Consider the following 26,276-nt stretch of genomic DNA (forward strand, 5'->3'; position numbering starts at 1 on the left):
ATTAACAGAAATTATTGAAATTAAATAGACTTCTTCATCTCAGTAATGTTAACAACATATATCAATTTCAAAACAATCTAATGATAAATAAAGTCAGTAGAGTGTTCACAAGAAAGTGTGGACGACAGATGGACGGATGGACGGAGGCAACAGCAATAAACGACCCCATTTCCATGTGGGCTTATAAAATTGCTAACAAAATGATTGACAAGGATGAAACAATCACATTTCAAAATGGATGGATAAATATGAAACTGAATATGTATAGGAGGGTGGGGCTCAATAGCATTCCCATCTTCTTTCCCTACTCTCAAAGTTTGACTTCACATAGACATTTGTAGCTGTAAATTCCTTACGTTATTATAACATGACAAATTGTAAATTGTGTGCAATAAATAACATTTTAATTTTAATAATACAATAAAACCCATTTACAAAATTATGTGTCGTGAAATTTATACCAACAGACAAATATTTTAAGGCTTTCACACAAAAAAACCCAAATCATCAAATTCTTCAGGTATCTCTTAAAACATTGTGCTCTAGTTTCATTAAAACACCGAATTCCCCCCTTGACTTGACAGATGCATGACTGCTGCAAATAGCTGACTCTCTTATATGCCATTTTAAAAATGTCATGATTTTAAAGTTACAATTTCATATTTTCTAAGAAAGTCAAAACATTATTATTTCTATGTCTTTTGCTCAATAGGTTGTCAACTCACTATACGATCATAGTTTATCTTTCTCACACTTAAAAGTCTTCACACCGGAAATAATAACACAATTACCTCCCTTGTTTTCCTATTCCCTACCATGGAATGGCTATCTTCAAACGTTTGAATTTGAAGATGAAAATGATATTTTTGCCAATTTCTCAACTGGCAACTTAAACGCCTGAACAGGCTATAAGAGATTATATTAAACCAGTTTAACAAATAAGTCCTCTTGAGGACATATGGCGAAACAGAGATTTTAAACAGGTTTTGTTACCTCAGCTTTAAGTTCAGATGACGCAAGTTCAGCTAGCTTAACCATTGCCAAGATTTCTAAATCAATCTAATCTAACCTATGTAAGAGCTAAATCTGCCTACTGCACTTTTATATTCTAGCTTCAAACATTATATAAATTATCATTCAGACATTTATTACCATGACAAGACCATAATCAACTCTCTAGGGCATTGAATGACTTGGATATTAAATGGATTAGATAATCAAGACTTGTGTTTAATGGCAATGGTACTTGACAATCAAGACTCTTGTGAAAACTTCAAAAACTCATAACTTCACTCAGATTAAAGTAATTTGAAATTTTCAATATATTTATTTCTCATCTACAAAAACTCATGCTCGTCGGAAACTGGCCTTTAATTTCAAATATATGTCAGGGAAAGACAAAGAATTGTTGACAAAATATATTGCAGATACTGACATTTATCAGTTTGTTTGCTATTTTTGTAGTTAACTTGTTTTATAATATATGCCATACAAATTGTAACGGCACCATCAAGAAGAATATTAATCTTGGGACTTTTCTAAATGCATTCTTTCAAATCAGTTTCTGACAAAATATGAATATATAAATGGAATGCTGTTTCACAACACAGGGCATATATACCATATGTTGGTTTTTTTCCTCAGATCATAAGGTGGGAATAATTTTGCCAAGACAGCTCAGTTTTCATCAATTAGTATCCTTTTGTTCACACAGCTAATTTGCCTGTCCCTCTCAAATAAATGGACACACCAGGCTTTAATCTGGTAAGAGAGCTTTTTAGGAAAATTGCATAGGTTCTTTCCTGCCCTTGTTATAATTCAAATCTGGAAATTCTAGTCACAAATTGTGTTCCCTAACATACCTTCTGGACTTATATATCCATTATGAACATTTTATTATAAATTTTGACCTCCTTTGAGGACTAACTGAAACAGGGGTCAATTACAAATGACCTTAAAGATATCCCAAGGGGTTCTTATATGTCAAAATACTAATATTATATTTTAGAGCACCAATATAATGTTACCATGCCTCTTGGCAAAACCGCTTAAGCTGGTTATCTCTTTCAGACCTACATGAAAGTTTATTAGTTCCAATCTAATATCATGCAAATTCTTTTTTATGTCATAAATTTCTAGCAGAGTTGGTTTTTAATACTATAGAGTTTTGAGAAAATGTCAAAAGTGGACAAAGACATTGACATTGCTTTTTCTAGCCAAGTAACACCGATTCAGGAACATTGCCATAAAACCTTTGGGCAACCAAAAAAACAATTTGGAATTTCCATAAATGGAGAGAAAAAAAGATACCATTTCTATTTTATGGCATTTATGGCACTTAAAATAAACAAACAAAACCAAAAACATCAGATTTAGCCTTTTGTTGAACTGTACTTAAAAAGAGGAAAAATATGTTACACACAAGCTGCTGGATTTGTGGAATGATGTTCAAGGTGAGTATTGGACAAAGCTGGAGAAACTAGCCTTACCACAAACCAATCAAATAACTATGAAGCCCTCAGTCGAAGCCTGTGATATTGACGACTCATTGTAGAATGTCTTAAACAAAGGGAAGACAAATACAAGTTTAATTGTTCAAGCAAACTCTCTAACAGTTTATACAAGCACTGTCAAAACTTAAATAGAAAACACGAACACATAGTGTTTATTTAGAAGGTGGGAAATCAATCAGGCTTAAATATTTCAAATGATAAATGCGGTGAGCGGAGCACTTCATTCAAACAAGACTTCGACCATGTCAACCTTTTTGATGCAGATGCCCTATTTGCAAAATCTTTATGTAATCTTTATATAAACCCCAAGTTTCAAAACCAAGTAAGAGATCTGTTGTCATTTGAGATTATAATTCAAAAGTTTATCTTATTATACAGACTACAGATGGATTATCGTAATCTAATATTTTAACACTTTCTTTTCAAAATCCTGGGGTGTTTTCTTGACAATTTTAACATTTTTTATTCATTCATAAAATCTCAACATCAAGCAGCCCTTTTAAAAAGTGTGAAAATTCAATTGCAGAAATTTAATCCAATATTTTTACTAGTTTTTGACAAGTTACATTAGATATCTTTTATGCATCTGATTCATTCAAGTTTCGTCAACATTGAAAACATTGTTTTGTAGCCTTAGTGGGGAAAACCAGCCTTTTGTAACGACATGGGTAGCCAACAAAACAATACCTGAGTTAGGTAACCCGATCTGTATTTCCGTTGGTACCGGCCCAAACCTGAATGAATCTCGAGCACAATGTATTTCTGTCAATAGCTTAGATACAGTTACCTACTTACAAGCTAATTTTCAAAACATACATGTATATAACATGTCAAGTGTATTGAAGCAAATAAGGTCATACATTAAATTTCCTTGTGGAAAGTTTTTAAAGAGAAGAAGTTTACAAAAATAATATGATGACTTCAGGTTATAAAAAGTTAGAAAACTTTAGAAAACACGCATTACCCAATATTCTTTATGATTTTAATGCCCAAACATGCCAACTAATGGTCTACATGTATATAAGTTTAAGACTATGCAAAATAAAAATAACTTTTTAACAAAAAAATATTTTGGTATAAAAATTATTCAAATTGATCAATGGGTGTATAGTAAATATTATGTTATTTTTTCATACAAGCCAGTTTATTCTTCATAAAGTTTCATTTATTCATGGATGTGCTCAATTACAAAATATCAACAATTTTCACATAAAAATACATGTATACCATATTTTTGACTTTAAAGATATATGTTGTGCCTTTAATTGCAGTTTTTTGTTTGTAAAAAAACATTCTTTCTGAGTATGAATGAAAATGTACAACAGGTGACAAGAAGACGAAATTTAAAACTTATCTCAATTTCAATCTGTAACTTCCTAGATGAACAGAATGATTAAAGAATGAAATACCATACAGAATTATTCTGGATGTTTTGGGGGTTTTGTGAGATTTAACAGGATATTGAAGAGGATGGAATTTAATAACACTAAATGATTTTATATAAAGATTAAACACACTTTTTATTAACCTAACATGCACTTGAATTTTAGACAATTGATGATATAGATATATTATGATATCAAGTTTAGCAAGGAGAGAAGAGAGACCTTATTTTATCAAAGCAAATAAAGATGGTTTCAGATTAAGAAAAAATAACAAACTACAGTAGCATAGAGAAAGACAACTTCATAAAGCTTTCCATATCACCATTCTTAACAGCAGATGAAAACATTTCACATGTCAAGTATTAAATTTTCTCTACTCCTCCCAGAACGTACCAAGTGTAAAAGAATGGTAAAACATTAAATAGAATGTTTATATAGTATTATGATTAAGGCTATCATTACATAACATATACATTCACTATCTTCTATATAGCATCAAATTCTAGTGTTTGCCATCCTAGAGACTCCCTTTCACTCACCAACTCCTTCCTTTGGTGCCATCTAATCACCAACTTCAAATTACCATTCCACCATTTCTGATCGGTCTGCTTTTGACTTATCTTTAATCTTTATACAAATTAATTTATCTTATTACAACATAATCTTTATTTAATGTTTTACCTAAACATGTCTAGCTAATAATAACTTTATAATTATAATTTCATCTTCTTTACTCAATTTCTTTATTATTATCTTTAAAAGTTAATCTTTACATAGTTCAGTTCTCCAAACAATTTTTTTGAAAGTTTTTTTATATATTTTTTCTTGAAGCTACAATGAAATTTAGACATATAATTGACAAATACCACACCTGAAGTATTTAGATTTCATTTTTTCTCCTGTTTTATCAACATGACGAAGTCAAGGTAATCTTAGAAGAAATGCATTCTTCTGGCATAACTAAAGAAAGATGATTTAATTACTTTTGCATTAACCATAATTTTGTTTCCACCAAATCTGTATTTATAATTCCATATAAATGTTTTGAGAAAGCTTTCTTTTTCTAGCTATTAAGACTAGAGACTGATAGAGGATGCTACAGGGTTCCCTTATTCATCGGGGATTATTTCACTGGTAGTGCTGATGAATTTCAAGACTTTTCACTATCTTAAGAATAATAAGCTAAAAGACAGGCTAAGCCTTCTCTGAAAATTCTATAGCACAAATAATTTTATTGTAAAATAATGACTTTGGTAAGATAAAAACTGGCATTGACAAGATATACTTTCAGTTTTTTTCTTATCAACATGGAAGACTAAACAACAGCACTTCAACCACCAAATGGTAACACTAACAGCAAGAAATTAACCACTTTTAAAATGCCTTCCATAGGTGATTACATGAACACAAACCAACTTACATGAACACATTTACCTATGGTTGTGTCATAGGTCAATAAAACATCATGTTTGTTATTAATGTTGTGAAAAATACTCTCTTTGAAATAATTCATCAAATGTTGCATAATATCAGCAACTAGAAATAAGAACCAAGGTTGAGTAAATATTAAATCAATATGTTCATATCTCTTTTCCAACACAAAAGATAGGTTGCCAGGCAATGAAACATAATAATGTCCACAGCAACTAAAACATACGGGCAGTCAACAAGAGTTGTCGCATATTTTTACTTTTGTCGATAATGAAACGTTTATAATACACTAAAATCTGATTAAGATTAACAACTTATTAAGTAATTATCAGAAAATCATTTGTTTGACCCATAGTAACGTTTAGTATAAAAAACATTTAATATCATGGATTTAGCTGTTCAAGTTATCAAAAATCATTGAAAATCAACTTGTTCGTTTCAAGACCTTATAACTCTGTGTATCAATCAAAACAATTATATATAGGCATAAACATGGTAATAAAATCAATCAGATGATAACTATGGTCTCTGTAGCATCCACAAGTGATCAAGGGTCATAACTCTGGCAGTAATTATCAGAAATCGTTGAAAATCAATAGGATTTTTCGTCTCATGACCTTAAACACTGTGAATAAATTTTAACGTCAATCGGATATTAACTTTAGCCTTTAGAGCGTCCACAAGATTTTTCAAAGGGATCAAGGGCCATAACTCTGGCAGTAATTATCTGAAATCTTTGAAAATTTGAGAGGATTTTTCGTCTCATGACCTTAAACACTATGTATAAATCTAAAGTCAATCGGATATAAACTTTAGCTGCTAGAGTGTCCACATAATTTTTCAAAGTTATCAAGGGCCATAACTCAATAGGCTTCTTCGTCTCATGATCTTAAACAATGTGTATAAATTTAAAGTTAATCAGATATTAACTTACGCCTTGAGAGCGTCCATAAGATATTTCAAAGTGATCTAGGGCCATAACTCCGGCAGTAATTATCGGAAATTAGTGAAAATCAATATGCTTCTTCGTCAATCAGATATTAATTTTAGCCTCTAGAGCGTCCACAATACCGACAGACGGGGGCAACGACTATATACGACCACATTTCAATGTAGGCGTATAAAAATGATTTAGATTATACAAATAGATATTAAGAAGGAAATGTCTCAAATAAAGATGAATAATCTCACAAATAAAAAGAAATTGAAATTTGTCCATTTCATCCTTGTAAGAATGTTAAGAGAATTCTGTAAAACCTGCAGGACTTCAAAGAAATAATGGCACCAAAAAACTTTTTAGATAACTCCAATTACTGACATCGCATGTTATTATACTTGCCGTTAACAGATATGTTTATTTGAACTAAAATTCATATAGGGGATGGCATTACTTTCAAAATATTTATCAAAATAAAGTCCATGTTTTTATATCAGACTTTTGTCTGGACTGGCAGACACCAGCATTCCATTTAAAGATATTTTAAGATTTAGTTTTGCTTTTTCAGTCTTGCATCATTACAGATATCACCATTTTGTCAAATCAACTTGAGTCAGGCTAATCACATCCAGCCAACAAAGATGTTTAGTTTTTTAAAGGGTGTCTGAACTTGATATACATTTGACCCTATAACTCCAAATATGTTAAATATACAAGATTTTTAACATTTACTCAGTGGTTGTTGTAATAATTTCATAGAAACTTGAGATTTCAATGATTATATGGAATCTTTTTTTTTTATACTGTTGTCTAGTACTATTATTGATACCTTTCACCTTACTCAAGCTCAGTAACAATATCTAACATACCGTTCATAGTTTTATCAATGGCAGAATTCAGATGAAAATCTTGTCTGCTGAAATATACTATATTATTACTGGTGACCCTGATATTAATTAAGAAAATGTTTAATAGGTCTTTATACCTTAGTTCTTAAAGATTTTAAGACATTAAGGTTTGATCATATATATATATATATATATATATATATATATATATATATATATATATATATATATATATATATATATATAGGTGTCTAACCATAAATGAGTTAATAGTTTATGTTACATATATTGTTACCAACATCAATTTCCTAAAACTGACACTGAGTGACTCATTTTATAAATTATTGCATGAACCACAGCATATCATTTCAGTGGACTATATTGTTTCCCTAGAAGAATAATACTTCTAAAAAAAAAAAAGCTTCATCTTTTTCAACAAATATATTTTTTTCTAACTGATAGCAAACACATTTAAAAGCTGAACTAGAAAGACATTAGTGGAGTGAAATGAACCCTTAAAAAACACAATCTGATATGAACCCTGGATACCTTGGTTGCGCACGGATGATTTTCATGAAATGATTTCGTAGCCTACATTTAATATTACATAGGGTGAGCATAGAAAAAACGGGCTAAATATGCTGTACGAGATACATAACTCACAAACTTCATTCAAGAAATGTCTTTTTCTTCTCTTGTATAGTAATAAGAATATGAATACATTGCTATACTATCTGACAACTTTTAATATACTACTGGGCTATTGCGTACTATGGTCCTTTTATAAAATTTCTTTTATACAAATGCCATAAAAAATATCTTTAACTGATAAACATGCATCAAATACATTTTTCATTGAGGGAAAAAATTATTAATGATGGACTGCTGAATTCCCAATTTTTATCTTCTATCAACCTGGTCTCAAGAAGTTAATCAAACTCGGTTATATTCCTAAAATTATTTGTGGAATGTGTTGTTACAAAGGACAGTATTTACATTTTGAATTACACTTGCAAAATAATACTGAAATTTGTATCCCAGAAATTTTCTAACAAAAAAACTAAAGCACTGACTGGACAGAACCCCCGTGAAAGACATATATACATGTATGAAAGCAACAGGTAGTTAAATGATATACTAAATGAATAATAGGTGTGGTGTCGGCTATAAATTTACTTTTCCCCTTCTTTTTGTACATAAACAATTACACCATTTATAATTGATGCGAATTAGATGGTACTTATTTATAATAAATCAGTTATTAGTACAACCCGACCTAATGACACTTGCCTCATCAGAAAAAAATATTTTCACATTTGTAAATTCAATCTATCATAAATTAAGACCATTTTTATATTAATAATGTAGATATGTGTCTTTATAGCTTATACAATTTTATTAAATAGCGACAATAAATACATTTTAAAATGAATTTGAAAGTAATAGTAATAGGTACTTTTTTTTAAGATGGAAGACTATTATGTATAATGTAGATCTATCGGTATTGTCTTTATAGCCTATATTTTATAAAATTGCATTGAATAGCGACAATAAATATTTTTTTAAAATGGATTTGGAAGTAATAGGTATTTTTTTTTTAAAGATGGAAGAGATACTATTAAAATTGCATTATGAATGAAAAGAAAGGGTTATAAAATTTTCACCCTCGAAAATGTTTGCTGTGAATGTTTACCTTTTGATTCAAAATCAATAAAATTCATGTTTGATTGTTTTTCTGACAACATAACACTTAAAAGAAAGCAATTACATCCATTCATTATACTGATATCATAAAAAGTTGATAATATGTTTGTTATTTAAAGATGCACAATGTAAGATTTAGATAAAGAGATGGTCATTCTTGCTATAGTAGTTTAAAAGATAGGTTGCCAGGATGGATGGACGAACCAACGGCTTTATTCGTCCACATTTCCATGTGGGCGTATAAAAATAGATATTGAAAGATAAATATATTGAAAATTTCTGTCAAATTACTGCATTCTGAGCTATTATGGCTGTTTTGAGAATAGCAGAGTCATTGCTACTGTTGTTACGATAGTAAACAAAGTCTTGATTATCCATTTCTTAATTAAATTATCAAACAACGATCTTGTTTCAATCCATTGAAAATCGCATTTGATGTGAAAAGAAAGACCTGCAATAGGAAGATTTAGCTCTTACATAAAGCGCCTTAAGTGGGCATCACAAAAATGTTGATATGTTGATTGTTGTAACTTTGCATTTCAAAAATGTACATTGTTTTAATTGTGCATTTGATAAAGTTCTATCTGAATAATGAATGGATATAAAAATGAACCCAAAGTGCTATTTAGATTCACAATATACAACGATATACAGTCTATTTTAATAAATGTTTAATCATTTTTTAAAAAATATTATAGCTATTACAGCTCAGTGACCAGTATTGAATAGCGATATTAATAAATCATTAATATTCATTAGATCAGTGCTGGGACATATAGCTTAAAGAACATTTTAGTTTTCATTCATGAACACGATGGGTGAACTTTGCGATCATACTGTGAGAAAAAATACACAATTTACTCCAATCTCCACGGTCCACTCCACGACTTAATACTTATATTATCATTGAATAAAAACGCTTGATTATCACGCGTATTTATGTGTTTTTTCATAGAAACAGACATAACTATTTCAATTATTCAAAATACATGTACTTATCACCTTAGGAAATAAGAAATATTTCGATCTAACGACCACCTTGACGCCATCGAAAGAATGCGAATTCAAATGATAATTTATATTGTTATGTGGCCCTTGTAGTTTTTTTTTCCTTTCAAATACCTCGGATGTTCGAAGATATGCATAACAAGGCAGATTTCGACTTATAACAAAAGTCAGTGACAACAATAGTGTGCTTATCTGAAAATCTTGTTGTTGGTGTCTGATATGAAATATGTGATAAGAATGATATTATCAAAATAACAAGTTAGAGCCTGTAACTCATTGCCTGAAGTTTACTAAACATCACACATAAAACCGGCAGTGGTATTAAGACACAAGTTTTTTTCCAGTTATTATTTTGACAACCATAAATGACAAAACTACAACCATTTTTTTTTTTGCAATTATAATATTGAATCACATCTCAATTATTTTATTTTTTCTTCAAATTTTACATATAAAAACTGTCTAAAATCACAGATAATGGGTGTCTCTGTAAACATTTCAACACAAAACTTTTTCATGACTGAAGCGTCATGTATGGATTATCTTTAAATCAATCTACCAAATGTATAAAAAAAGATTTTAAATTGATATTATCTTTGCAGCAGGCATCTTCTTTTTTTGTGTTTCAAAAAATAAGCAAATTAAAAATTGATGTAAAAGGGCTTTTCCAAAATTTAATTTTAAAAGGCTGAGTTAATTGGTACTTTCACTGAAATTATGTGTAGAGTGTATAATGTTCCAAAGTACCATTGAGATTTAATCAGTAATAATTTGTCTTAAACTCTACCATTTATGTTCTTGGTGAACCCTTTCTGCTTGTTGTTCTTTAATGTCAAAAGCCTTTCATTTTAGTGAAGACTTCTTTTTTCCTTTACCATAAATACAAATATAGGCACATTTTATTAATTTTTAGCTGCTCTCTTTTTATGAAAATTAAATTTTGTAATGTTTATAGTGATAAACTTGAGTTAGCTTATGCAAAATGTCCCTTTACTACTAGATAGAGTGCAGAGACAGGAGACAGTGATTGAAACTCATTTACCTTCGTGGTTTAATGTCTACTCCACAAAAGTGATATCGCAAACTTTTAATGAAATTGTTCATCTAAAACTTGGTCCCCAAATAATGAACAAAAAATAATACCAATATATTAAAAATCTATTTTATTTGTTTAAATTTAACATTTACCTCAAACTAAAGCAATTTAACCATCAATAAATGTCATCAGAACTATTAAAGATATCTTCGTCATTTTTTTGTAAATAGACCATGATGGGTTAAGAAAAACCCTGACCCCCAATGAATTACTTAGTTTAAGTAAATTTTATTATTGTCGATTGTACTAATGTTTCTAAATGCCATGTCATCATACATGTAACTTAAATCACATCAAAACTGAACATTAAGAGTAATTGTTTCATAATGTCAATACTACAAGTTTATATCCGAGCATAGATTCATCTCCTTCATCGTGAGTTTTATGATCTTACATGACATTTATACCACAACTTGGTCACGTCTTCCAACCTTGTAACATCAGTAATCATAAATATCTTAATTTTACCCATAAAGATCACACAAACCTAGGGCCTGTGCAGGGGGGGGGGGGGAGGACAGCTAGTACACTTGTCCAGCAGCCCAGAGCCTAGAGGTATGCCAAGTAATGTTTTTTAAAACATTTTGGGTTTAATTTAATAAAAAGAATACACTGTTATTTGATAGTAAAGTAGAAGAAAATCTGTGACTTGTTCCACTTGAAGCTCAAGTCACCGTCAGTGTACCTAGACCCCCTTCCGTTTGAATCCAGTTCATCATGATTTTGGGTATTGAAAAAAATAAACACATAGTTTATGTAATAAAATTATTTCTTTTTGATATTTTGGTGTCTGATGGTCACGTTTTTTGTTTTTTCATTTGTTTGTTTGTTTAAAATTTCCCGTCTAAATCGCGTACATCTCATTATTATTACTTCAGTAAAACTAAATCTTAGTAGTTTCTGTGTTTTAACAAAGTGTCCTCCAATTAACCCATTATATACGCCAAATGATGCTAGAGACCATGTATCTGTCAAAATATTTGAGCCAGGAGGGCCCTTTTGCGGGCCCTGTACATGCCCACCTCTATCAAAACTACTGGTTGGTCTTAGAAAATCATTTAATATAAAACAATAAAATTACCATGAAGATAGCTACATTAAAAATATACATTTAAAATGTTTTGGCATTTTAGCAATTATTACAAAATAAATCATAGGAATTATTGAGTAGGAGCTAATTAGACATAAATAAGATTTTTTAAATTATTTTTGTTGAATTATCTACATGAAAACAAAACAATTATGAAAGTCACACATTCATGTTTCACTGAAAAAATAAAAAATATGTGATGTAGATTTACAAACCTAAAGGTAAAATGACAACTTCAGGTTGTTCACCTCTTGAGGATTTTTTTTAATAAAAGCTATAAACATGATATTTTGTTTTTCATTTAAAGTCACTATTCAATAGTCTTAATAAAACGTTTAAATGGCATTTATTATATGGAATACAACTTAGATGTTTATTTCTGTCAATGACAAGGGTTGTTCACTTGTCCTTCTGAAGCAAACAATTGTGTCATGTTTTAGTATGAATATTTTTCCACGTCAGAAAATTAAAATGTTATAATTTAATCGCAAGAAGGGATTTAGAATGGGAAGGAGCCAAAATGCTAATCCATCATCATTGTACCTAAACATGTCTATGAAAAATATCTTTAACTTTGTGACCAAGACCTTTAAATGAAGACCACAATAAGATTATATATTGGAATTGGAATTTTAGGGTAGGCTATTTAACTGTAGGCTATGATCTGTGATTGCAAATGCAGGAATAAGAATAAAATTGAAAATGTTTTTTTTAAAAAAAAACAGAACAAATTCAGGGTCCTTGTTTTCTATCCACTTCAGTGTCTGTGACAAATAAAGGAGATAGAGAATAAACCCTTCCATCTGCTTTCACACAACGTATCAACCAATTTGTGTCAAATAGTACAAAATTGAAATGGAGAAATGGAAGACCCACTTTAAATCAGCATTCACAAATTAAATAACTTAATAAACTTATCTCTTGAGGTCCTGCATAAGTCAGGGGCCTATGGGCTACAGCCTTTAAAGTTCATCATGTCTTATTAAATATGTCTAATTAAGAAATTGTTCAAATAAATTAGCTGAACATAGCTAAAGAGAAACCAATATTTTGATTTTTAGTATCACAGACTTCTATGATAACATTTCAAAGATTTTGGGGAGAGCTATAAAACCACTACTTGGATCCATGCCCATCAAAAAGAAAAGATGTGTATAAGAAATACAGTCTAGTAAATTAGAAAATGGAAACCATACATAACAAGGGAAATAACTCTCATTTAAAGCCAACTTAAACTTACTATGTAGCCCACATTTTAATGTTTTGGATAAGAACAAGGATTGTAGATTAGATTGTTGAATTAAAAATTACCTTTAGAGGTAATTCTACACTTTTTTTTTTCCAGAAAGAAAATTTAGCTATGTGTACATTTGCCTTATTAACTTTTTAGGAGTCAAACTCAAGTAATGCAATGCAATGCAAAAATTCTGTAGGCCTAAGATCAATGATCTTTTATAAGTTGTTTTATTTTTATTTTAACTGAGGATACTTTCAACTGTTGAAGATTTTGATATTGCAAAAAGGTAGGTTTTTTTTAAAATCCAACTATAAACCTCTAGACAGAGTCATACATCAGACCTAATGGTAGGCCTACCTACCAGTACCTTTCTCATACTGCAGTTAAAGGGGGATAATTCAGTATTTAACTATTAAAAATTACCAGAATTATTTTTGTCTATATACAAATTTATCTTACAGAAATTAATGTTTTATCTTTATCTAACTAAGATAGACTTTACACAAATGAAAAACACACATGCTGTCAAAGGCTATTATTTAAGAATTCTTTCTACTAGACTATAAACCTCTGTCATTTCTTTTGGAAGTTAATTTATTCTGTATGAGGAATAACCTTCCATATGGGAATTATATTTTCTGATACAATTTATTCTACACTTTAAAATATAATATATGGTTAGGAGGTTATTTTAAACATTGTAATTCTTGGTTGGCTTAAAAGTGTTATTCTAGGCTTTGTCGCCTAATACCCTGTAGGCCTACATTGAAATTAAACGGCATACATTTTTGGGGAAGATGCCCTGGAAATATAAATTTGTGTTTTCTTTTATCTTGTGTTTTGTTGCCTCAAGTTTTTCCTTCCCCAGAATAACCATGGATGGGGACTTTCTCCAACACATCATTGGTAGGAAAAGATAACTGCCGGATAAAAATATTTGCTGTAGGAAAGCACTGTAGCCTAAGGCTAATGGCTCCTTGTATTTATTTTGTCACACGTTTTATCTTTTAGAAACATAACCACATACCGTACTTCAACATGCAGGTCTGCAATTCTTATCCTTACTTGAATCCAAGACCTCCTTTGAAAATGTTACAAATGATGCAAATACTTTCTCAAGCCTGGACACAGATACAGAATACAGTGAGAACCAGAGATGAAATTTGACGTTTTATGTTTCTTCAGAGCGTCAGATAATTGAACTAGGTAATAGGATAAAGGTTTATTATATATAAATTTAAATAAGTCTGTTCTGAAAGACTGAAGCACGATTCACTAACCTATTCACTACATCTAATTAGCAAAAGTTACAGCCAAAATCTTGAAGCACAGAGTTATATATAATAGCTGCATGTACTCAATAAATTGGAGGTATAAAGATAACCAACAAAATCTATCAATAGTAGCTATCAAAGAATAATCTTGACGACGTAAGTGAAAGATACTGTGTAAACTGATTTAAAAAACAACAAGAAATGGAGTTATTCCCATTAGACTTAAATTTCACTGGTCAACACAACACTATAGTTTTACATGATAATCAGAGAATCCTAATCAAAAATGTCACTCACTAATAAACAGTAAAATTGTATTCCATAGAATTGTGTCCTGCGTATTGGCATAAATATAGGGTGAAGCATGAAACAAAATTCAGCTATAATACAGCCAAATCTCAATACATCTTCTGTAGAATTCACAAAAGTTTACACTTTACTATATATTCTCTAATTGCTTTCTTCTGTTTCTGGGCCAGGAGCTACTTCTTATTGATGTTGTTCTTGGGGGTAACGATCTTTAAAAAAAGCCTGAGGCTATGCTTATTCATGAACAATCAACATAAAACTAAGCAAACGTGTTCCTTGTACAATTGCGCATCGATTGGTGGCTGTGATGATGTCATAGACAGTTTCTGTAAGGTTTGACAGACAATTCCTTAATTTTAAGGACATTATTCTTACTTTTCAGCACAATTTATTCTATAGATATATGGTATATGAGATTTCATTGACAACTTACCATCATTTGGGATAAATCCTCACATCGTACATCATTTCTCATAATGAAATATTTCATACATTTTTCCTAAATTTATGCAGCAACAGCACCTATAAAGAAACAAACAAAATCATTGTTATAGTGAAATAAATACCAGTAATAAACCAGTTGATGTTATTTGCCCATCCGGATTTCTGCTTACTCCTAACCCTTCAGTTCATTACAGACTTGATGATCCTATTTCTAACCCTACCCTGGAACTTTACTTGTCCACAGATTAATAAGACATAAGGGTAGTGAAGGGCTGTGAGGATTTGTATACACATCTTTTCCTTTGCTACCTATTCTTAATAAGTAAAATAGAAATGTTTTTAATTCTGCTATTTCATCAGTTGATGGAAATTTCAAGGAAGGTTACACCATAAACTATATTATATCACTTTAATCTTTTCAAATTAAGTACTCTTTAGCCACCCATAGATTACAAACATATTATTTGGCAAAAAAGCAAATATCAAAGGAGTAACTTGGCTTTTCTGGACAAATAAATATACAACTCATACTAAAACTATGATCAGTGATAGATAATAGGCTTAACAGCTTTTCTGGCTGATTAGCAACATCAACAGGTCATAAATGTTTCACCTCCCCTAATATACATCTGAGTAGAGCAGACGGCATGACAACTCCAGACAACCCAAATAATCACCATAAATTACAGCTGCTTAAGCTCAGCAAAGGTTTAATTCTGGCAAGGTGTTGGACTTATTTCATCAGTTAAATAAAACTTTCAAACCATTATTCAACAATTTATTCCAGAACAGTGAATTATTTATCTTAGCCAGGACTTTATAGCTGTATCGTGCTGTTCTAGACCATTTCTAATCCTAAATTTGAAGAAAATTTTGGCAAGTGTACTTGGCCAGACATTGCACAATTTGAAAGTCATGTGGTGCATTTTTAGTTTTAAATTTCATACACAACTAGCTCGCATAGCTTCCTCCAATTACACACCAACAAATGTATGTTTAACATTTTATAGAACTACAACAACACATATTATATCTTGGTTTATTCATTTCATCTTTTATGGCATTTTTTTTCTATACAAGTAATCACATGCTGATGCAGCCCTTTCTGAGTGGTTGGAAAATATATCTGTACATCCTACATCTTAATTAATCAACAATCTTTAAGTTAAAAATATTCTTTAACAAAGCAGTCTATGAATTAATCAACATTATTCAAATAAAAAATCCTTGTTAACAAAGCAATCCAGTAAATAATGATGTCTTCATCAAATAAAACAGCATGACTTACTTAAATTTGCACTTTGTAATTCATTAAAATTTCCTCTTTCATAATTCTTCTTTTTCTATGTTTGACAAATGCTTTAATAAAGCTTTCTAAATTACAGACAGTGGAACAAAAAATTCCTCTTTATGACAAGTGGTTAATTATATGATATTATTTACCTTCCCACAAAAAATCTGGTATTTCTAAGTGTCTGAATTCTAGTTTGTAACATATGGTAGCCATGCAGACCAGGGCTACAACTACAGCGTAACCTGACCGTTCCTCTTGGTATGATGCCAATATACATTACAAAGGGTGGAGCATTATTTCCTTGTAACTTATAGTAAATACTAGATGATATTAACCTACAATATACAACTAGTCAGCAAAATCTCTCCATAATATTTACCTGTATCTTACCATAGACTCTAATCTTTACTATAATTACATACACGATAAAATAAACCATATGATCATTATAACTGACAGGCTATATATTCAACTAATTTTCTCTTATCTGAAGTAATAATAAATGAATGTAATGCCAGAATTCTTTAAGATTTAACCCTTTTCAAAAATAATATTGACATAATTTTATGTAAACTATTAAAGTAGACATGATACCTAGCTGTCCAAGTCAGTGGTTATTACAGAGTTGTCCCCCTTTAGTCTTCAACCAAAAAAAAAAAAAAAAAGTGGATTTTTGGGGAGTTTTATTTGTGAATGGAAATTTTCAATGAGAAATATGCAAATTTGTTATTAAATCTATCTTTAATATTTTTTAAAATCTATCATTAAATTTTTTAAAATCTATCGTTAACTTTCTTTTTAAAATTTTGTTTTCATTTTCTGTTGAATGTTTCAATATTGGGTCTGTTTTCTAATTAATAGTTCAATTACTTTTTTTTTGCACGATGAACTAATCAAAATGCTTTTTCAAAATTGCATCTTATCATCACTGTTTGATTCTTAATCTGAAATCTTAATGCATATATGCATATTGTAACCTACTTTTTTGAAAACTAGAACAGCATTATTTTTTTTTTAAAAAAAAGAATCGACTCGTCCATTTCCTGTGCACAAAAATTCCCAGATCTGTATACTGCCTGCATGTAGGTGAACTTAAAACATTCTATATGACTGATAAGGTATGGTATGTAGAAAGAATGAAGGTCATTCACCCCCAAAAAACAAAAAAAGACAACAGTATTTTCTACAGATAAAATAACAAGCCATTATTTGAACCTTTTACCTTCTTATCTACATGTTAAATAGTTGTTCTCCTCATCCTTTGTTTTCTAGCCACAAGCCAAATTCTTCATGAACTTTTAAAAAATTAACAAGAACAATTTATAAGCCTTGCCAAGAAACCTATCGCAGCTCTCTCCTAGAACAACGAATGTATTTAGACAATTTGTGATTATTTTATAATGCTATGGTTATATCTATATATAACAGGCAATTTATTCTGGAAGTGCTATATTAAATTTGAACTTTACTTTATTTATGAATCATAGGAAACCCATAATCATGAGACAGGCACTCTTTCACAATCACATGTTAATACTGAGATGGGGATTTCCCTGAATGTCACCTCAAACAGGATGAACTGCAGTGTTTTAAGTTGAATTTTCGTAATCATTAGAAGTTCCTGCTAAATGGATGTGAACTTTGCTCAAATTATTTTTAAGTCTCTAAACACTTGCTATATGTACTTAATTTTTGGAAGTTTCTACTTTGGATTATCCAAAATCATTATTTAAACCTGACCACTTCCACACTTGTATTGTACACCAGATCTATTTTCCTTATTATAAATTATTATAATGATGAAATCCTCTATTAAATGGAAGTAAAATTTAAGCTGTTTCACTTCATGATCAATTTGTCATAATTTGCTATAATTTATAAATATGCACTAAGTCTTTACTTTCTAATCAAATACAGATTTGTTCAGAGCAGTATTATTCATAATTGCTTATGCACTGTTAAAAGGCCCAAGGGTCTCCATTGGTTAAACATGATACATATATATAGTGCTAACCGTGCCAGGACCAGGACTTGGACATAGTGAGCTGAAAGGTTGAACTGGCAGTGGGAGCACCAAAGTACCTGAAAGGTTAGGGACCTGGTAATAGTTAATGCAGCCATGGATTTGTTCACATAATTTCCTTTTCTTTCATTCTATATAAATAATTAATCCTGTTCAAAAACTGACACCGAGGAAACTACCTGTGAGACTTATTTGGCTTCATTCCAGACAAAATATTCTATGCAGAGACAATTAATCCAGTATCAAATCATATCATATATGCAATTCTGTATAATGCTAATCAGCCGTCTGGTCATAATTTTTTTTTTTTTTTTCGAACTGACATGATTGATAATTATCATTATACAACCACCAAACAATCAACATCTCAGGTCATCACTGACACGTGTAGGAAGCTTTGCATTATATTTGCATATTTCATAAAACATTGCTGAGGACTGAATCATAATTCATTGCCAGTGAATAATAATATAATAATATTCTATTATCCTATCCTTGAATATGTTATACTAATGTAATAATAATCTGAACCACTTGATACTAATAAAACTTTAAAACAAAGCAAGAAAAACTCTATAACAAATAGTTGTATAGTTACATCAGACACCCTGTTGACATAAACACGCCACAACCACTGCCAAAATAACCAAATATTTACAAATCTAAATTAATGAGATGGTAAAGACTATAATTGGAAAATGCTTAAATGTTGAGTAAAACAATTCATGACACAGATAAATGAGTACTTCTGGACTTACTTCAGAATAACCAAACCAGAAACCTACTTGAGATTTAAATAAGTTGTTCCATCAAAAATATATTATTTGAGTTTATGCAGTCTTTAATTGTGTGGCAGAATTTCCTTTGGCTATCAGTCTGAAATGTCAAGACCTCCAGAGTGGAAATGAGAAAGAATGTTTGTTAAGTTCATAATTTAGCTGGAGCAACCTTCTGGTACCATAAGTGAGATCTTCTTTGGATTTTACTTGAAGTATCTTGAGATTTTACCTAAAATCATCCTACTGGAAGTAAATTGCTCTAGATGACTCCACAGCACACATATATAGCACATACAACCTTCAAATATGACCTATCATCTTACTTAAGAGCTGTCACTATTATTTTTAAATTCATAAATATCGACAGATCTATAAAGCTGAAATTTGTCATGCTGTTCTTTACAAGTTGAAAACTTATCAATGGGTTAGGAATATATATAAATATATATATATATATATATATATGTAACCTGATACAGGGCCGGCGGAAGCAATTCTTGATTGGTGGGGCTTCCATCCTAGGTCCTTATAAGCGTGGGTCCAGGGACCGCAATAACCTGGAGGAAAGAGTACTTGCGGCCAAATTATTGGGGGGGGGGTAGCCCCCCTACTCCGCCGGGCCAGTGATATAAGATTACTAATGATTCTTCCCGTTTAAAGAAACAGTCTCCAAATTTGCGAGACATCATCAATAAAAAGCGGTCTTAAGTCTTAAGATAAATCAAATATTAAAATGTGACCATATAACCTATTTACCTTCTTTAAAAACCTCACAAGATTTTCTCAACAGTGTTGCGTAGCTAATATATCTTTGTAAAGTTGTGTATCTTTGTATAATTATGTACATGTATGTATCCTTTGTTTGTTTCATGTATATTTTTATTTGTATATGCACATAACCTTGTAAGGTTTTTTATGCAAGAAAGTTTCTTCTTCTATAATTATAATGAATCCCCATCTTCATTTGTATGAGTGACTTGATAATCATGATGATTCCTGTACCACTATAACTTCCCCAAATATAGACATGAATATCCAAACACTTACGGAGTGTGAAATTTGGGGTCTTATGGACACAAGAAATCTGATAGTTTGTATTTCTTCAGAAAAGTATCATAGTGATTCACCCCAAATTGACCACAATCACTCCCTAACTCAACCAAATAGGTTTTGATGAAACTTGCATTCTCACTTACAACATTAGAATACAACAATGATGAGTCAATTAGTGGTACTTGAACAGAAATCAAAGAGTACAGCAGGTCACCGCAAGTGGAAGATAGGACACTGAGTTTACATAAAGATCAAAATTGTACCTTCTGAGAATCCTGTAGTATTTGCATTCACATACAATTTGATTGGCACCCTGAGTTAACTTAGGCTACTATAATCTCCAAGTGAATTCAGCAAAAAAAAAAAAAAAAAAAAGTAGCTTTGAAAATTATCAATATTTCTACATTCTTACCACCAAGTGAACCAGAGATAGATTTTACAAATGAATTATTATTGAATAAGGCACAGCTTGTTGGTACATAGACAGTATAGATTTACAAAGTAATCCCCTCCAAGTTAGTAGTAGAGCTATACCATACTAGTATATTGTTAATATAACAATACATTACTATAATACTATAGATCATTGGTTGTAACCTAATACTACTTAATAATGATTTAACATAGGTCATGGTTTAACATCAATCATGCTAAAATACATATAACACCCTATTTAATCAATAGTAATTTAATGAAAAAAAATATATCAGATTTTAATAAACTGAATTCCTACTCCACAATAGTCATGGATGTTCAGTCTTTTAGATTACATTATGACAGCCTATTTACTTGATTGATTTGGCACAAGCATATACAACATATGATACACAATTTTTTTTAGAAGTAATTGTAGCCCAGCTCCACTCCCCTCCCCCTCTTTATTCCGGCCCTGAATCATGGTAACAATCCTAATGCTTTTAAAAGTTCTATCAAGACCAACAGTGGGATATCACTTTTCTTATTTGGAAGTTTCATTATTTTACAAAACTAAACATTTCTAACTAATATCCCCCTAAAAACAAAACATTTTACATACAGTACTCTTGCAATAGGGTGGGGGGGGGGCATGTCTGAATGATACTCGTTTAGTCTAACCTACATATGGTGGGAGATAGTTTTGGAATAAAAGAGTTATATTACTATTATCTTAATCTAAATATCTATATGGCCAGTAAATAAAAACAATAAAGATATACCAACTTACCAGGCCAACCACACACCTCATAGACCTTTTACTGATAAAATCCTACTAGTATTTGCGGTTTTACAAAAGAATGTTCTGATAAATAGGATTAATTTATGAAATATGACTAACATAAACTATACTTAGATCAAATTACTTTAAGACTTCATGTCATATCATGTCGATATACATATCTTAAAATATATAATTCCTTCTTTTATTATACATTTGAATCCCCGATCACATTCTTGCTCTGATTATTTTAACTTATGGCAAAATTTACACTGGCTAAATTCCTAACTAATTCACTGGCATCCATACTTTAAGCCTATATAAAATTCTTCAACACTTCTATCAATTATTCTTCAAATTGCTTTCAGCATCAAATGACACTGATTTTAACATTCTTTACAGTTCTCTCTTTACAAATATGGACAATAGGTACAATAGTGATGTAGTTTATGGATTTTAATGGTGTCATGGTTGTTACCACTCAACTTCATATGTGTCAATTTATTCATTCACATTTAAATACTATGCTACTGCTCTCATTCATCACAGTGTATCATAAAATAATTGAAGCAGGAAGCCGCAACATCAATAACCCATTCATAACTTTTATAAAGTCCAACTTGTGTAAGGGTTTATGTCAACAGATAGTCCCAAAGCGAGCATGAGCTAGGCATAAATATTTCACGCATTAGCCTACGACCTCGGGTATTTGGGTTAATCCAGTTTTAATATACCACCTATGATTGTTAAAGCAGACAGAAAAGCTAGGATAGCTGGTGTAAGTATTGTGGTTTATCTGGTGTATAATCTCTTCTATACAGATAAACTGCTATAGGCTATTATTTGTTGAGGAATTTCTGCCTGTAGAAACCAAGTAATCTATCTATATCAAACCTACATCGATTAACATAACTAAAATATACATCATCGTATGAACATTATACATATGGTGAAGAGGGTAAAAATCTACCTCTATATATACATTGTACATAGTTTACATACTTTACATCAAATATATGTTGCAAGATGGTCATGAAAGACAAGGTGATTGGGATTAAACACATGGTAAAATAACTTAAGTTTCAAAATAGTTTAAGGCGATTGGAATAAAACATCTTTTAACATGGTAAAATAACTTTCAAATAAATCAAGGCAAATGGTATAAGACATCTATCATGGTAAAATAACTTAAGTTATGTTCAAATAGTTTGAGGCTATTATATGCATAAAAGACTATAAAATAGCTGAAGTTATGTTCAAAATAGTTCAATTAAGACATGAGTCGTTTCACTACAATACTGTAACCAAAATAATTTCCAGTTTGTGTTGTATTAACATAAAGATCTAGTATAAAGATTTTGTATCGAAATGCAAACAACCACCCAGTTAGAAAAATACAGCCTCTTTAGTACTGTCCTTATATTATACAGCTAGTTTTCTAGTAGAATAGCTGACAAGTGCATATAACATCTATTGTACATGGCCTCTAATCTTGATGGAAAACAGATTGGTTCATTATTCTTTGATCAAGTGTCCAATTTCTAAACTCGTATTTTTCTAATTTCTGCAAATTTTAGGCCAAACCAGTTAGTAAGAAATAACATTTTAGTGGCTGTTATACCATTCTAAACATCAATTGTATTAGGCAAGATCCTTGAACCAACCACACAACATTTTGAAAATAGATAAATCCTTTAAATGATGCAAACTCTAAAACTTTAAAATAATATACAGATTAACCATTAAAATCTGCAAATATCTGCAGTAATAATTTCCGTGGTTCAACAAATGCTTAATCATACGGAAATGCTAAAATGAAACATTGTAAGTCATTCTTGATTAATAATGCATGAATGTATTTTCAGAGCTAAGTTGTAAATAGAACACTTGATCTGAGTAAAACCAGATTAGAATGTAATCTATATGTCAAGCAAATTTATTTATTACCCGTATTCCTAAAATGTCTTTTCTTTTTGATTCAATAATTTAACAACTGTCATGAGTAGGTGTTTGACAAGTTGATGGTAACACACCATTAAATATCCGATACCATGATCAATAATTAATAATTTAAGCAACGATTCATCAGCTACACAAACTTTACAATACACAAATCTAATTTCTATTGGTAAGAAAAGAACTACCAGTAAGCACACTATAAGCTTTCATAAATTATCTTTTTGGGAGATAATACATATTGACATAAAGCATCATTTAAATTACATAAAACTTGAAAATCAACTAATTTGCAGATTTTACATAATTTTGTTTTACATTCTTTCAATTTTAGATTTAAACATAAAAACAAAATCTGCGGCAGACTAGATGAACTTTACATCTGAGCATATTATTCGCATCTTTTACATAATCATAACCAATTCTATTGTTGAATTGAAATACTCCCATTTGTAATTTGAAGCAAGTAATTTAATTAAATAATTAAATGTGAATAAAAAGAGTCAGGGTCGTTAAAAAAAGAAATGGCATGCACAACGCGTGATCTTAAGAAATGGTAAAAGAACCATGTTGCACTACAACAATCATGCATGTTACTGGTATTTTTAGAAGAACTCTTGACCGATTTATGCATGTATTACTTACTTCACTCACATTTCCTCCCTGTAGAGTATTTCTGATTTATGTATTTTTAACAAGACCTACTTTGTTTACCATGGAGTGACAAATCACTTAAGATATGTGCCTTGACTTTTTTTTAGCCAAGATTTTAACTCCTACATTTCCATAATAAAAATGAAATAAAATGTAAAAGTTTAAGGATGTCATAAGAAAAGTATGTATAAAAGTTTCTGCCCTCATCTGGTTTCTTACATATTTATGTTGCAATAACCTACGTATAAACTAGGTCAGTACTAACTTAACGGTATACCTACACTCACAGGAACAGACATACAGTTATATATAGCCTTTTTTCACATACAGGTTGTTTTAACATCCAGTCATCATTCAACATTCCATCCTATAATATAAACCCTGAGCTACATTTCACTTCTGCTCAACTGAAAACTTCCACCAAAAATAACTCTTCTAGTATGTATACAATGTGAAATTTGTAAAAACGACAAATTACTATCAGACAGACTGTTATTAGGTTTATGTATTAGTTAAGTTTTGCTCTACGCATTTATCTATGCATACATGTACATAACTTGAGTTCTTTACCCACTGTAGTTTGTATAGTTAGTTAATATAATTATTTACATAGAAATCTAAAATAAGTGTGAATAGTATACATCAACATTCCTGTACAAATCATTTGATAAATGTAATTCTATCAAATAACCCATTCCTGAAAATTTTGGAATCGTTTTCAAACAAAACTGTGAACAAGGAATAATGCAAATCAGTTTAAAATAGAAATAAAATCTCTTCAAATTCAACAATCTTTTAACTCCAGGAAAAATATCTGCCAAGAATGGGGGAAAAAACTCAAGGCAGACAGTGCACTGAACTAGTTTTCAGAGTTTGTACAAGGTATGTGGTATATAAAGCAGAAGTTATGTCACGGAGGATGTTTATAGATATATCATCTTCACCATCTACATCTGAACCACAGGAAGTGGTTACCCCACACATATTGAGACAATTAGACAATTCCCACACTATATCACATATTTTATGTTCCACATCAAATAAACAAATAACAAATCACAGAGAAAAAAAAACTTCCTTGAAAATTACTTTAAATGTCTGACTCGCCCATTATAAAGTGTCGTCTGCTTTCATCCCCAACAGCTTTAACCTCATTCATTCTCAATACTTCCTATTTAATTTACAAACTCATAGTTATACTTACTGACTCATCAAATATATCTAGTTTCATTTCAAGATCCTATTAATACCCGTAGTTAACATTGGATAAGTATTATAACTTTATACATTAACATAATTCATCAGATATGGTTTTACTAAACATCAAGAAAATCTCTTTAATGAAAACTAGTTTTTACCTTTGCAATGTTACTAACAAGTTTATATATTAATATTTTTTCACCATCATCATAAACCGCTTTATACCCAGTGTTTTTATTGATTACTGCAGAAAAACAAATTACTTTATAGATTTCCAACCTACACATACATAGCACAACATATTCATTTCTTTTATTGCAAATAAAAAACCCTGTGCTCTATTCATTCTAATCAGAAATAGATATCAAATGTCATAGAACGGATATCTCTAGGTTTTATCACACAACTTTAAACCCACTTCATTCAAATTTTATTCCAACTCGAGCTAAAAATCAATGACGCCCAACACGTGTGAATTGATGATAGTGATAATAGCGTATTTTATTGTTTCATGTATTGAGCAATATGTAACAAATACTTACAACTATAATACAATGTAGATCACAACTCACATGTCGACATACAACATTTCCCTGCTGTGAAAGTCAGTCTGGTACTGTGTGGGCTTTACCATTATTCCATCTGGTGACATCCCACATCATACAAGTCACATACGTACACCTCCACATACATACCCATCCAAATCAAATGCTCTCCAAAAATCTTCACTTGTTCAATTAATGACAGACATTTCTTACTTGTCAAATAAATTATTTACATACTTTTTCCATTTCACGCCAGAAAATGGTGACAAACATCAATTTGTGTGGATGGTGTCTGAACATG

At 30.6% G+C, this 26,276-nt stretch overlaps 1 long non-coding RNA gene across 1 annotated transcript in view; it reads right to left on the reverse strand.

Annotated features, from left to right (window-relative positions):
* Positions 1-26,276, reverse strand: part of LOC126811512 (uncharacterized) — a 90,754-nt gene that overhangs the window by 29,993 nt on the left and 34,485 nt on the right. Inside the window, exon 4 of the long non-coding RNA XR_007675616.2 lies at positions 15,266-15,354. This is a non-coding gene — a long non-coding RNA (uncharacterized LOC126811512). The remainder of the gene's footprint in view (positions 1-15,265; positions 15,355-26,276) is intronic.

This window comes from Patella vulgata, chromosome 2, assembly GCF_932274485.2.
Source record: "Patella vulgata chromosome 2, xgPatVulg1.2, whole genome shotgun sequence".
Lineage (NCBI taxonomy): Eukaryota > Metazoa > Mollusca > Gastropoda > Patellidae > Patella > Patella vulgata.